General features: G+C 38.7%; 1 non-coding gene across 1 annotated transcript; it reads left to right on the top strand.

The window, feature by feature from the left end:
* The first annotated feature begins 12,677 nt into the window (after positions 1-12,677).
* Positions 12,678-12,784, top strand: LOC118016373. The gene has a single exon (XR_004680794.1). It is a non-coding gene; the product is annotated as a U6 spliceosomal RNA (small nuclear RNA).
* Positions 12,785-14,296: the final 1,512 nt, after the last annotated feature.

Genomic DNA, 14,296 nt, shown 5'->3' with positions numbered 1-14,296 from the left:
TCTTTCTTTCTTTCTTTCTTTCTTTCTTTCTTTCTTTCTTTCTTTCTTTCTTTCTTTCTTTCTTTCTTCTTTTTCGAAGATTTTATTTATTTATCTGACAGAGCACAAGCTGGTAGAGCAGCCTGCAGAGGGAGAGGGAGAAGCAGACTCCCACTGAGCAGGGAGCCCGACATGGGGCTCGATCCCAGGACCCCAGGATCATGACCTGAGTCAAAGGCAGACACTTAACCGACTGAGACCCCAGGTGCCCCTACATCCATATGTATTTAGATACCTATCTATATTTATTGAAATCCATGAATTTATACTGATACTGCCAATTCCAGAAATTTCATCTTAGTTTTCTCCCTTTCCATATTTGTATTTTCTTTTTCTTTTTTTAAATTTTTTAAGAGAGAGCATGCAACATGTGGCAGGGGGAGGGGCACAGGGAGAAAGACAGAGAGAATCTTTTTTTTTTTTTTTTAAGATTTTATTTATTTATTTGACAGAGAGAGACACAGTACGAGAGGGAACACAAGCAGGGGGAGTGGGAGAGGGAGAAGCAGGCTTCCCGCAGAGGAGAAAGCCCGATGTGGGGCTCGATCCCAGGACCCTGGGACCATGACCTGAGCCGAAGGCAGTTGCTTAACAACTGAGCCACCCAGGCGCCCATAAGACAGAGAGAATCTTAAGCAGGCTCCACACCCAGCACAGAGCCCAACACAGGGCTCCATCTCACGACCCTGAGATCATGACCTGAGTCCAAACTAAGAGTCCAACACTTAACTGACTAAGCCACACAGGCGCCCATGTAATTTCCTTTCTGACACCGAGAAACCTGGCTCACATTATCCTTAATACATTTACTTATCTGATAAAGTTTCCTTTTACACAGCCAATCTTCCATCACTGCTGCTAGCCTTTCCCTGTGTGGATACCCTCCATACCCTACTTTACCCCCCCGAAACCCCCTTCTGGGTCACCCACATGCATGGACGCCCTCTTCACTCAGCTTAATCTCTGACACCTGGGCAGATGTCCTGCTCCTCTTACCTTACTGTTTTCTACTTGTATTTTTTTTTCTTTTTCTGCTTTCTATGGTTCTAATGGAACATTTTATATAATTCCATTTTATCTTCTGTCATAATGTATCAATTTACTCTTCAAAAATAATGTTAGTGGTTGCCCTAAAGATTACAATACACATTTTTAACTAATATAAGTACACTTTCAAATCACCCTACTCACTTTCACATATAGTACAGATACCTTATAACAGAATATTCCCAATTCTTCCCTCTTGTCCCTTGCAATATTTCTGTCATTCATTTCACTTGTCTATATGCTCTAACCACTCAATACATTGTTACTATCATTGTTTTAAACAAATAGTTATCTTTTAGAATCAGTTAAGACTAGGGGTGCCTGGGTGCCTCTGCCTTCGGCTCAGGTCATGATCCCAGGGTCCTAGGATCGAGCTCCGCATTGGGTTCCCTGCTCCATGGGAAGCCTGCTTCTCCCTCTCCCACTCCCCCTGCTTGTGTTCCCTCTCTCACTGTGTGTCTCTCTCTGTCAAATAAATAAACTAAATCTTTTTAAAAAATGTAAAAAAAAAATTTTTTTTAAATCAGTTAAGACTAAGAAATATAGGGATGCCTGGGTCGCTCAGTTGGTTGAATGACCAACTCTTGATTTTGGCTCAGAGATCATAATATCAGAGTCGTGAGATCCAGCCCCAAGTCAGGCTCTGGGCTGGGCATGGAGCCTGCTTAGGATTCTCTCATTCTCCTTCTCCCTCTGCCTCCTGTCCCTCCCCCTTCCTTAAAAAAATTTTTTTTGAAAAGACTACAAAAAAGAAAAGATTTTATTTTACTGTCATGTATTCCTTCTCCGATGCTCTTCCCTTCTTTATGGAAATTAAATTTTTGACCAATATAATTTTCCTTTTGCCTAAAATTTTCTTTTAACATTTCTTGTAAAGTAGTTCTGCTTGCAATGAATTCCCTCGGTTTTTGTTTGTTTGTGAAAAACTTTATGTCTCCATCACTTTTCAAGGATAATTTCACTGGAAATTATCACTATATTATTCACCATATTCATTAGGTTCGTAGGGGTTTTTTTTTTTTCTTTCAACATTTTAAATATTTCACTCCATTCTATTCTTGCTTACATAGTTTCTGATGACATATCCCCTGTAATTTTTTGGTAAGATGGTTTTTTTGCCCTCTGGCTCCTTCAAGATTTTCTTTGTCTTTGGTTTTTGGCAGTTTGTATACAAAATGCCTAGGCATAATTGTTCCTTCTCCTATTTAGCTCTGACGCCCTCCTCTCCTTGTAGAAACTTTGCTTAAGCTCTGACACCTCGGTCTAGGCCCCTCCTAAACACAGAAGCTCTCCTCACCGGTTCAGGCCCTGCCTCCCCACACCCCCTGCATGGACAACCACCTCAGCCCACTTGGGCTCCAAAATCCCCTTTCAGGCCAGTTCTCTCTACTTTTCTTGGGCTCTGATGCCCCAAACCAGGCCACCCCCATAAGACAATGCTCTCCTTGCCCAGTTGGGGCATCGGGCCCTCCTCTGTGGAGATGAATTCTTCACCACACTTGGATTTTGATACTCCCTACCAGGCCTACTTCCATTCATAGGCTCCCCTCCCCTTTTGGCAGGAACATCACAGAGATGATGCTGTTTTTTTCCTACTTCATCTTGTTCAGTGGCACCTGACTTCAATTTGTCTCATTACCAATGATGTTCACTTAATACTTGATTAAAGTGGTGTCTGCCAAGCTTCTCCACTATAAACTTTTCCATTTGTCCAAATAATCAGTAAATATTTTGTGGATACTCTGTAAATGCCCTATTCCTCATCAAACTTTTAGTTTAATCAATGATTTATGTCGTATAGATGTATGATTTTGTATTTTATTTGAGAGACCGTAATCTGTTACTTTCATTGTTTATTTTGATGCTCAAATTCTTCCAGATTTGGTTAATGGGGGCCCCATCAAGCTGGTTCTGCATCTTTTTTTTTTTTTAATTTATTTGTTAGAGAGAGAGAGATAAAGAGGCAGGCAGAGGGAGAAGCAGGATCCCCACTGAGCAAGGAGTCTGATATGGGACTCGATTCCAGGACCCTGGGATCATGACCTGAGCCAAAGGCAGACGCTTAACCAACTGAGCCACTCAGGCATCCCCGGTTCTGCATCTTTTGACTACTTCCAGCATTCTTTGACTACTTCCTTACTTTCTGACACAGTAAGATATCCCGAGATCATCTTGTCCTTTTCTTGTGCCAGACCTAGAAACTACCATTCTTTGAAGCAGTCCTGATTCTTTTTAATAGAGAATATTTAAAAATCAGAATCTTGTCACTGGGCATCCTCATTACTATTGGGGTGTCACTGCTTTGGTTCTTTCAGTGGGCAGAGCTGGGAAATGTGCGTGTATGTATGTATATATGCACACACATTTACATCTATTATTTTTCTCTCTCATTTGCCTAATAATATATACACATGCATTTTTTATTGAGATATAATACATATAACATGAAATTCACCATTTTAAAGTATACAATTCAGTGGCTTTTAGTATATCCATTATGTTGTGCAACCATTACCACTATCTCATCTAATTCTAGAATAGATATGTATATAATAGTATTATTCCATAAAATATATATATAACTGAATAGAATTCATTCCAGTATATAAAATATATACAATATATTGAAAACCGTGAGTTCAACTTGATACTTCCCACTCCAATCCAGGAGCACAGGATTAATTCTAGTTTTCTTCCTTTCTGTATTTGTGCCTCTTTTTTCCAATAGCAACAAGCCATTCTCCCATTACCCTCAATATAATTATTTTATGAACCCTTCTGTATGTAGCCAATCCCCCATCTCTGCCACCTCCCCCTCCCCCATGCAGATGTTCTCTGACCCTACTCAGGTTTTGACTCCTCAATGAGGCCACACCCCAAGCAGACACCTTCTTTACCCTATTCAAGCTCCAGCACTCACCTTGGTCAGAGCCTGCTCTAGCAGCCGGAGCTCCCCCCTACTCAGCCAGACATACATGTTACCTTGCTCAGCCCTACCTAACAGCTTCAGGACCAAATTATTCAGGCAAGGAAGAAAAGGGAAAATCAGAAATGATTGGAGATTTAACCACCGAGTTTTGGTGTGGTTTGTGGCCCAAACAAAGTGATAATACTAGCTTTTACTGCTCCTGCCCTTATAGTGTGATCTTGACGGCATAACCAACCCAGTCTGAACCAGCTTGCCTGGTTTTTACTGCAGTATTCCCCACCTGCTTCTCTTCACCCTTTAAGAGGAAGGGCATTAGCTATTCAGCTAATCACCAAGGCCAGTTAATTCTGCCTCTTAAATGTCTCTGAATAGCTAACCTAAACCAGGGCAGTGGGGGTGGGGCCAGATTAAATCATTGATTATCCCCTGCTGCGTTAAAAGAGCTGGAGTCAGACATAAAACTAGAACATTTAAATAAGGGAGTAAGGATATAAAGAGGAAAATATGAGTCATTAATTATAAAATTATTTTGAAAGTCAATTCTCAGTATAAGTAACAAAAAGATTATATCAGAGCATTCACCATACCTAGCAGCAAGCAAGTCCTAACTCAGGCTAAAATTTAAGTGTAACATAGAGACCAAGGAGGCTAGAAAAATGAGCTGAGGTTGTGTAGCCTGGCTAAAAACATGTATGGGTAGACTTCCGTTAAAATGGAATTAGGAAATCTGTTTTATAAATGACTCTAGTTTCATGTGTTTTATTTTAGTTTCTTTTTTCTTATGAAAGAATTCCAGCCTTTGCCATTTGTAAATTGGGTACAACCCTTTCACAATTTGGCATTATATATTGAGAGTTATAAAAATGTTCATACCCTTTGACCCGGTAATTCCGCTCTTGGCAATATATCCTAGGAGGAAAAAAACTGTAAATGCATGAGATTGCAGCTCTAATTATAAGACTGCTAGATTAACAAACAAACCTGAAGTAACCAGGATACATATGTATATATACACTATGATTCAACTGTTTTAAATTGTTTTCAAAGAGACGAAAGACAAACACATGGAAAAATAACAACAGTATAGTTAGATAGTGAGATTATGAGGCTTTTATTTCTTTTTAAATTTTGTTCTAATGTTGGAGTATTTTGTGCTATAAATAAAAATCAAGATGGAATAGTGGAAAACCCAACTTTATTTCAGCTGAATTAAAGGTATAAGGTGGCTAAGTTGGGAGTCAGCAATGCCCTCAGGGGTGAGTGATGAAAATTATCATTATCATTGTTGTTAACATTATTGAGTATTTACCACTGTCCAGGCATTGAATTAAAGGCTTTGACATACAATGTATCCCAAGTCAAGACCTATCTATAAGACTATAGGATCGGGGCTCCTGGGTGGGCTCAGTTTAAGCGTCTGCCTTTGGCTCGGGTCATGATCCCAGGAGCCTGGGATGGAGCCACGCATCAGGCTCCCTGCTCCGAGGGAAGCAGGGCTTCCTGGAGCCCCAGTCATTTAGTTCCCATGCTGTCCTCCTTCTGAAGTTCTTATTGAATCCAGTTGATTATAAAGATCATAAAAAATGGAAGTGGAGCATGACAAAGTAAGAGAATAAAAAGCACTAAGTCATTGGAACGTTTGTGTTTTCCAGAACAAAATGCAGTACTATGCCTTCATTGGAACATTCGTCTTTTCTTGACTAGAGGACAATCTTTCACTTCAGTTAGATCTGAAGACATTAAAATACAAGTGCCATTCACTATGACCACCAAGGCTGCCCCCTTTTATAAAAGCCCCAGGTACCAGATATCACTCTCCCCTTCTCCTCTCTAGGTAGGGATGACATAGGCAAGTACCCAATCCTGGTTATGGGACTGGCTGGGAAGTCAGAGGGATCTCTGATAAAGATTTATTCTCCTTTTAAAATGGGACCCATGAAAAAAATTGCCCTTTTCTTGCCTATGGACGCAGTTGTTTAAGAGCATTAGTCCTGGAGCTGAGGCAACCATTTGTTACCATGAGAAGCTAGCCTGAGGGCGAGAAATCAACATTGTAGATAGCAGAGTTCAATAAGATGGAAAGATCCTGGGTTCTTCATAACATCTTTGAGCTACTGCATCAACCTTAGAACCACCATGTCTCAAGCTTCTTGCTTAATGACAATAATAAATGTCCTCATCTTTGAAGCTAGCAGTCCTCAGTCAGAAGCTGTACTGCACAAGGATTTGGAAATGTGGGGGTGGCGGTGGGGTGGGCAATTTTGCTTTAATTAATGACTGGGTGGAGGTAGTAGCATTTGGTGCTAGAGATAAAGGGTGCTAAACATCCTCCCATGGGTGGGACAGTCTTGCCCAAATGCCAATAGGGTACTTAGGAGCACTGTTTTAAGTAAACTTTAGTTAGGTTATTTGCAGCTGAAAGTATCCAAACTGATATAAATGCAAACCATTAAAACTTTATCACATTTTTATAGAAGAACATGTATCTTAAGTACTAAATATTAGGTGGCTGATACTTAGTGCCGTCAACTTCATGATCACTAAAAACTTTTGTATGTTGAAATGGCTGAGAAAACAGTGTGGACTGATGAGAATTATAGTAAGTGGATTATTATATTATCAGACTTTTTCGTCTTCAGAACTCTGACTTTAGACAAGATTATTGCTTTAGGGGTACCTGGCTGGCTCCCTCGGAAGAGCGCGCAGCTCTTGATCTCAGGGTCCTGGGTTCCCGCCCCACATTGGGTGTAGAGATTACTTAAATAAATAAATAAATAAATACACTTAAAAAAAAGATTAATTGATTTTAAAAAATCTAATCTTCCCTCCTAAAACCAATTGCTTTCTTTGATTTAAAAAACATCTTTATTACCTAAAATGTTTTTGTCTTTACTTATTGATAAAAATATCTTTCCACAAATATTACATGAACACATTCTCATTGTAAGTGCAAACAATAGAGAAATATACAGAACAAAATACAAAAATCACTCTTCATCTACCTTCAAATCCCTCTTTCCTCTCCAGAGAAAACCTCTTTAAACAGTTTGGTTTGAATGCTATGTATGTACTTGTATACATATACACATTCAAACTTTTTTTCTTTTTAAAGGTTTTTTAAAAATTTATTTATTGGAGAGAGAGCAAGAACAAGAGGGAGAGGCAGACTCCTGGCTGAGCAGGAAGCCCGATGTGGGGCTTGATCCCAGGACCCTGGGATCATGACCTGAGCCAAACGAAGCTGCTTAACTGAGCAACCCAGGTGCCCCAAATATTTTTTTCTTTTATAATGATTTTCTTTCCCTTATGTCTTCAAGATTCTCTGCAGGTTAATACATAGAGACCTAATAGATTCATTTGTAACTACAGGATACTATTACACAGTACAAATTACCATAATTTATTAACTCATTTATAGACATTTAGATTATTTCTAGGTTTTTTGTTATTCCAAAATGCTAAAGTAATGAGTATACACACACACTTCTTTGTGAATATGAGAGCACTTCTTTAGAATGGATTCTTAGAAATAAAACTGTTTGGTCAAAGTACATGTGAATTTTAAAATTTGATACATAAATGCCTCTTTGATTTCCAAAAATGCTTGGCCATTGTGCAGGCCCACCAATAGAGTAGAACAGTATCCTTATTTTTGAATATTCACTAAGAGTTGATGTTATCCATTGTTTTAATTTTTGCCACTCAGATTGATTAAGATATTTTATTGCTATAGTTTATATTTCCTTGGTTGCTAATGACAATAAGCCTCTATTTATACACTGTTTTTACATATTTTCTTCTGTGAATTGATTATTTATAGGCAAAAGGCCTGTATTTCTTTCAGGAAGTTTTTTTTTATTGATTTGTCATAGCCTTTTATATTTTGTGGATATTAATCCTTTCATGAATGTTTCTAATATATTTTCCTTATCTTTACTAGTTTTACCTGTTTAAAAAAGTTACCATGGGTTTTACCAAACAAGTGTTTGATTTTTTAAATTTTATTTTATTATGTTAATCACCATACATTACATCATTAGTTTTTGATGTAGTGTTCCATGATTCATTGTTTGCATATAACACTCAGTGCCCCAAGATCAAGACCTGAGCTCAGATCAAGAGTTGGATGCTTAACCGACTGAGTCACCCAGGTGATCAAGAGTACTATTTCTATTCTTAAATATTTTTCTGATTTAAAAGATATATTGGATATATTCATTGTAAGAAGTTGAAAAATACAGAGCAAGTACGAGGGAAATAGGAATCGTTCTTATTTCAACTGACCCACAGAGAATCACAGCTAAAATTTGGGGTATTTATTTTCATTTTTTTTCCTCTGTATCTCTCTATATAGTAATACATAATATATATGTTCTCTCTATATAGTCATATATTTGTTCATCTATATTTTCACGTATTTTTAAAATGAAATAATTCCATATATATACAATTTATCTTTTCATTTTTTATGTTTAAATTTTCATTAAAAATTTAATTTGGGGCACCTGTGTGGCTCAGAAGTGTAAGCGTCTGCCTGCGGCTCAGGTCAAGGTCCAGGGTCCTGGGATTGAGTCCCGCATTGGGCTCCCTGCTCGGTGGGGAGTCTGCTTCCCCCTCTGCCTCTCTTCTCCCCTACCACCTACCCCCTGTGCTCTCTCTCTCTCACTCACTCTCTCTCAAATAAATAAATAAAATATTTTAAAAATTTTATTTTAATTGTGATAAAATGTTTTATATATATAAAATTTACCATCCTAATTATTTTTGAGTGTATAGTTCAGTAATGATAAGTATATTCACATTACTGTGCAACCAACCTCCAGAACTCTTTTCAAATTGCAAATCTGATTCATTAAACAATAACTTCCCATACTTCTCTCCCCTCAGGCCCTGGCAACCACCATTGTACCCTATGAATTTGACTATTCTGTGTACCTTTATACATGGAATCATACAATATTTGTCCTTTTTGTGACTGACATAGCTCACTTATTACAATGTCCTAAAGAGTCATCCATGTTGTAGCATATGTCAGAATTGTCTTCCTTTTAAGGTTGAATAATATTTCATTGTATGTATATACCACGTTTTCTTTCTTTTTTTTTTTTTTAAGATTTTTAAAATTTATTTGAGAGAGACAGAGAGCATGGGGGCGGGTAGCAGAGGGAGAAGCAGACTCCCCACTGAGCAGGGAGCCCAATGAGGGGCTTGATCCCATGACCTGAGATCATGACCTGAGCCAAAGGCAGATGCTTAACCAACTGAGCCACCCAGGCACCCCCATCATATTGTTTTTTATAGCAGTTGCACCATTTTACATTTCCACCAGCCATGGACAAGTGTTCCAATTTCACCACATCCCACCAGTGCTTGTTTTCTTTCTTTTTTCTTTCTTTCTTTCTTTCTTTCTTTCTTTCTTTCTTTCTTTCTTTCTTTCTTTCTTTCTTTCTTCTTTCTTTCTTTCTTTCTTTCTGCTTTGTAGTAAGTTTTGAAATCAGAAGTGTGAGACCTCCAACTTTGTTCTTTATTCAAATTGCTTTAGCTATTTGGTGTCCCTTGAGATTCTGTATGAATTGTAGGGTGATTTTTCTATTTCTGCAAAAAATGTCACTGACATTTTGATGGGATCATATTAAATCTCTATCAACTTTGGTCGTATTGACATTTTAACAATATTATATGTTCCAATCCATGAACACAAGATGTTTTCCTATTCATTTGTGCCTTTTAAATTTTCTTTCAGCAATGTTTTGTAGCTCCTATATTTTTCATACATTATGGAATCTTTTCCTATGTCATTAAATGTTCTTCAAACATATTATTTTACAATTCTATAATAACCCATTGTGTGGATGTGCTATAATTAATTTAACCAGTACCATATTTTATATACTGTTTCCAAGTTCTCTCATTATAAATAATGATACCATTAACACATTTTTTAACATTTATCTAATCATTTCTCTAGGATAAATTATTGACTCATGAGCATGAAAACGTTATTGGTACATGTTGTCAAACTGCCCCTCAGCAGTGCGGTACAAATGTAGTCTTACTATGAATATCAGCCTGCTGTTCTTTCTCCCAACCCGGGGCTGCTGAGTGCTGTAGAGTGCCTACAGAGTACTGTACCTGGGACACCTGCCTCTACCATACTAATACTGTATTTTTTAAAAATTTTATTTATTTATTTGACAGAGAGAGACACAGTGAGAGAGGGAACACAAGCAGAGGGAGAGGGAGAGGCAGAGGGAGAAGCAGGCTTCCTGCAGAGCAGGGAGCCCGACGCAGTGCTCAATCCCAGGACTCTGGGATCATGACCTGCGCCAAAGGCAGACACTTAAGGACTGAGCCACCCAGGTGCCCTACTAATACTGTATTTTATCCTCTCAAAATTATTTGCCAAACAAAATGGTGGTAGTAGATATCCCTTATTTTAATTTGTGTTTAATTAATGGTAAGGTAGAGCTTTCCATTCCAGACCTCAAAAGAGTGAGAATTTCATTTATTCATTCATTCATACATTTGTTTACCTAATATTTATGGAGCACGTACTAAGTGCCAGCACTGTATTTGATACCGGTATCATATAAATAGGAAATAAGGTCAGACCCCGCCCCGAGGTTCAGAGCAAGTCACCCTAGAATGAGTGGAAAAGCAAGGCATTGTCTGAGAACACATGTTTGGGGTGGGAATGAAGGTTGGGGGAGATCAGTAGATTGTTACCATCAACACCTGATTAACATATAGAAGATGTGCTGCTCTAGCTTTTATCCCTGAAACAGGGAAGTAAATGTACAGTTTTGATAGTCTGAGGATGGGATGGAGAAGGGGAGAGGAAGGGAAAAGGAGAGAGAACATACAGAATACCCAGGAGCTAGGAATCTCTCTAAGTCATGAGCTTTATCCCAAATACTCATGAATATTTTGTATTCTATTCCACATGAGGTTAATATTAGGAAACCATTGCTGAGGTCCCCCTAAGGAGCAGCTGAAAAATGCCCCCCTTTTTAAGTTCCCATACAAACAACTGAAACAAGGGTTCACTTGGAGAGGAAAGCATGGTTGGTATAGGGTAGGGAAGGACATTATTAAGTAAGGGGTGGCAGAGAGCCTTCCAGGCCAGCCCCAAGTGCCCACATCAGACTCCCAGGGAGAGTGGCCTGGAATAAAGACCAAATCAAATCAGTTACTGCCCCCTTGAAACTCTTCAGGAAACTGGAACTGGGCTTTCTGACCTAGTAACAGAAGGTGGGAAAGGGGAGGACCCTTCTGCCACCTCGGCCAGGCTACCCTGGGGAAGACCTGAAGAGAAGCTAGTGGCCGTGGAAATGAGGCAGGGAGGGTGGCGACCGGGGCAGATGCCTTCAGAGAGGGTCTGAGGAAAGGCAAATTGCACCAGCAAGGCAACTCAGTAGAGTCCCGAGAACCAGAACTTACGGGGTTTCCAGGAGATGGAGGTGAGCAATCTCGCTGTTGAGCCCTGGGTCAGAGACCCTACAGTTTCCCAGTGGTAGTGAGCAGGGTTGGGTAAGGCCAACCAGGGACAAGTGGCTTAATCTCTATGAGCTTGTTTCCTCATTTGTAAAATGGTGATACATGGTGTAAAATAATGATTATATTGAAGAAAAAATTTCTGGGAAGTTTTGAGTGCCAGTGCCCTGGTATAATAAAACCATACATAATAATGACATTTTCTTTAAGGCTGTGGTTCTCAAAGCAGGTGGAACTTCTCCGGGGGCATTTTGGCTTCTGAGGGAGAATCTTCACATGTGATAATGATTAGAAGCCCTGCTGGGATTTAAGGGACAGTTGCCAAGGATGCTGTCCACTCCAAAGAATTATTCTGGTCCCTCACAACTTTTGAGGTCTCTCCAGATATATCAGTGAACAACCTGTTCATAATTACCTGCGCCTACAACCTACCTTCATTTTTCATATAAATACAGTGTCCCCTCAATTCTAATACACACTGAACTTTCTAGAAACACACCTTGCAGATAAAGGAAAAGAAGGCTGTATTTTGGTTTGTTTGAAATTTTGCAGCAAATTTTTCATCATTTCAGAAAAAATGAATCACTGATAGTCACAGTTTTCTCAACATTCAAATCACCATTTCAACACAACTCTAGCCGTCTGCGTTTATAGCTACTAATGACATGCATGTTTCTATGCACAGCTGCAAACCTCCAACTGACTCTTGGCCCCATAATGTAGTCATGCCTGAGCACTGATATAGTGAAATATATATATTGTTAAAGATTTTATTTATTAAAAAAAAAGATTTTATTTATTCATTTGAGAGACAGAGAGTGGGGGAGGAGCAGAGGGAAAGGGAGAAGCAGACTGTGCTGAGCACAGAACCTGACATGGGGCTTGATCCTATGACCCTGAGATCATGACCTGAGCTAAAATCAAGAGTCAGATGCTCAACTGACTGAACCACCCAGGTGCCCCTGAAATACACATTTTATTATAAAATACATTCCCTTCATTTCTCTTTTATGTTGAAGTTGGGGCCTTCATTGTTTATTATATGTGTAAACGATTTATTGTACTAATGAATTTTATCTCAGGATAATAAAGGAGATGTTATAAAGTATTTGTATTTGTAAAAGAGGGATAACCCTATTAGAACTACTGCCTTCAAAGAAAAACTGTCGTGCTCGCTTTGGCAGTACACATACTAAAACTGGAACGATATAGAGAAGATTAGCATGGCCCCTGCGCAAGGATGACATGCAAATTCGTGAAGCGTTCCATATTTTTAATAAACCACAAATTAAAAACAACAACAACAAAGAAAAACTGTCTTCCTGATCACATGGTGTTAATGATACCTCAGGCACGAATGAACGGTCCTCCATTTTATGTAATTATGTATGCGGTTGTGTCTACGTATTGAATAACTATGAGATGCAAGGAAATGCCTCTATGGTGTGTACCAGGGCAAATCACAGTGTTCTTTCCATTTGCTGGTCAACACTTTGAGCTTGAGTAAGCAGATTAAAATGAACTCTCAGGAATCAAATTTCCCAGTCTGAATGAGAAGCCAAAGCTGAGGATAAAGCAAGGCAAAGAAAGATGTTAGATCTCCAGAAGCCAGGCAGAAATAATGATAAGGCCAATTAGGGGCGCCTGGGTGGCTCAGTTATTAAGCGTCTGCCTTTGGCTCAGGTCATGGTCCCAGGGTTCTGGGATCGAGCCCCACATCAGGCTCTCTGCTAGGCAGGAAACCTGCTTCTCCTTCTCCCACTGCCCCCTGCTTGTGTTCCCTCTCTTGCTGTCTCTCTCTCTGTCAAATAAATAAATAAAATCTTTAAAAAAAAATGATAAGGCCAGTTAACATTATTGAAGCTTATGTCCTAGGGTTTTATCTTACATATTAAATATTATGTCATTTAATCTTTACATAAACTCCATGAAACAGGTACTATTGTTATTATTCGTAGGTACATGTGAAGAAACCAAAACTCAAAGAATGTGAATGATCTCCTCAATGACACACTGCTGAGAAGTGGCAGAGACTCAGGTCTGTCTGACACCATAGCGTAAGCTCAAAACTACTACATCGGATGGAGAACACAACCTTAACTGGAGAATAGGAAAACCTTTACCCACAACTGGGGAAATGGAAAGAAGGTGAATGAAAAGAGCACTGACTTGGCATTCAGGAAACCCAAGATCAGGCTCCGTTTTTGCCACTGAATTGAACTTGGATATGTCCATTTCTTCCAGATTGCCCAATTTGTTGGCATATACTTTTTCATAATATTCTCTTATAATTGTTTGTATTTCTGTGGTGTTGGTTGTGATCTCTCCTCTTTCATTGTGATTTTATATATTTGGGTCCTTTCTCTTTTCTTTGTGATAAGTCTGGCTAAGGGTTTATCAATTTTATTAATTCTTTCAAAGAACCAGCTCTTAGTTTCATGGGTTTATTCTACTGTTGTTTTGTTGTTATTGTTTGTTTCTATATAATTTATTTCCACTCTAATCTTTATTATTTCCCTTCTTCCATTGGCTTTAGGCTTTATTTGCTGCTTTTCTAACTCCTTTAGGAGTAACATTAGGTTGTATATTTGAGACTTTTCTTGCTTCTTAAGGTTTGCCTTTATTGCTATGTACTTCCCTCTGCATCCCAAAGGTTCTGGACCATTGTGTTTTCATTTTCATTTGCTTCCATGTAATTTTTATTTCTTCTTTAAATTATTTCTTCTTTAATTAACCCATTCATTCTTTAATAGGATGTTCTTTAACCTCCGTGTATTTGTGGTCTTT

This window comes from Mirounga leonina, unplaced genomic scaffold, assembly GCF_011800145.1.
Source record: "Mirounga leonina isolate KUSES-001 unplaced genomic scaffold, KU_Mleo_1.0 Mir_166, whole genome shotgun sequence".
Lineage (NCBI taxonomy): Eukaryota > Metazoa > Chordata > Mammalia > Carnivora > Phocidae > Mirounga > Mirounga leonina.
The sequence above is the reverse complement of the archived record's forward strand: the minus strand, read 5'-3'. Positions and strand labels throughout refer to the sequence as shown.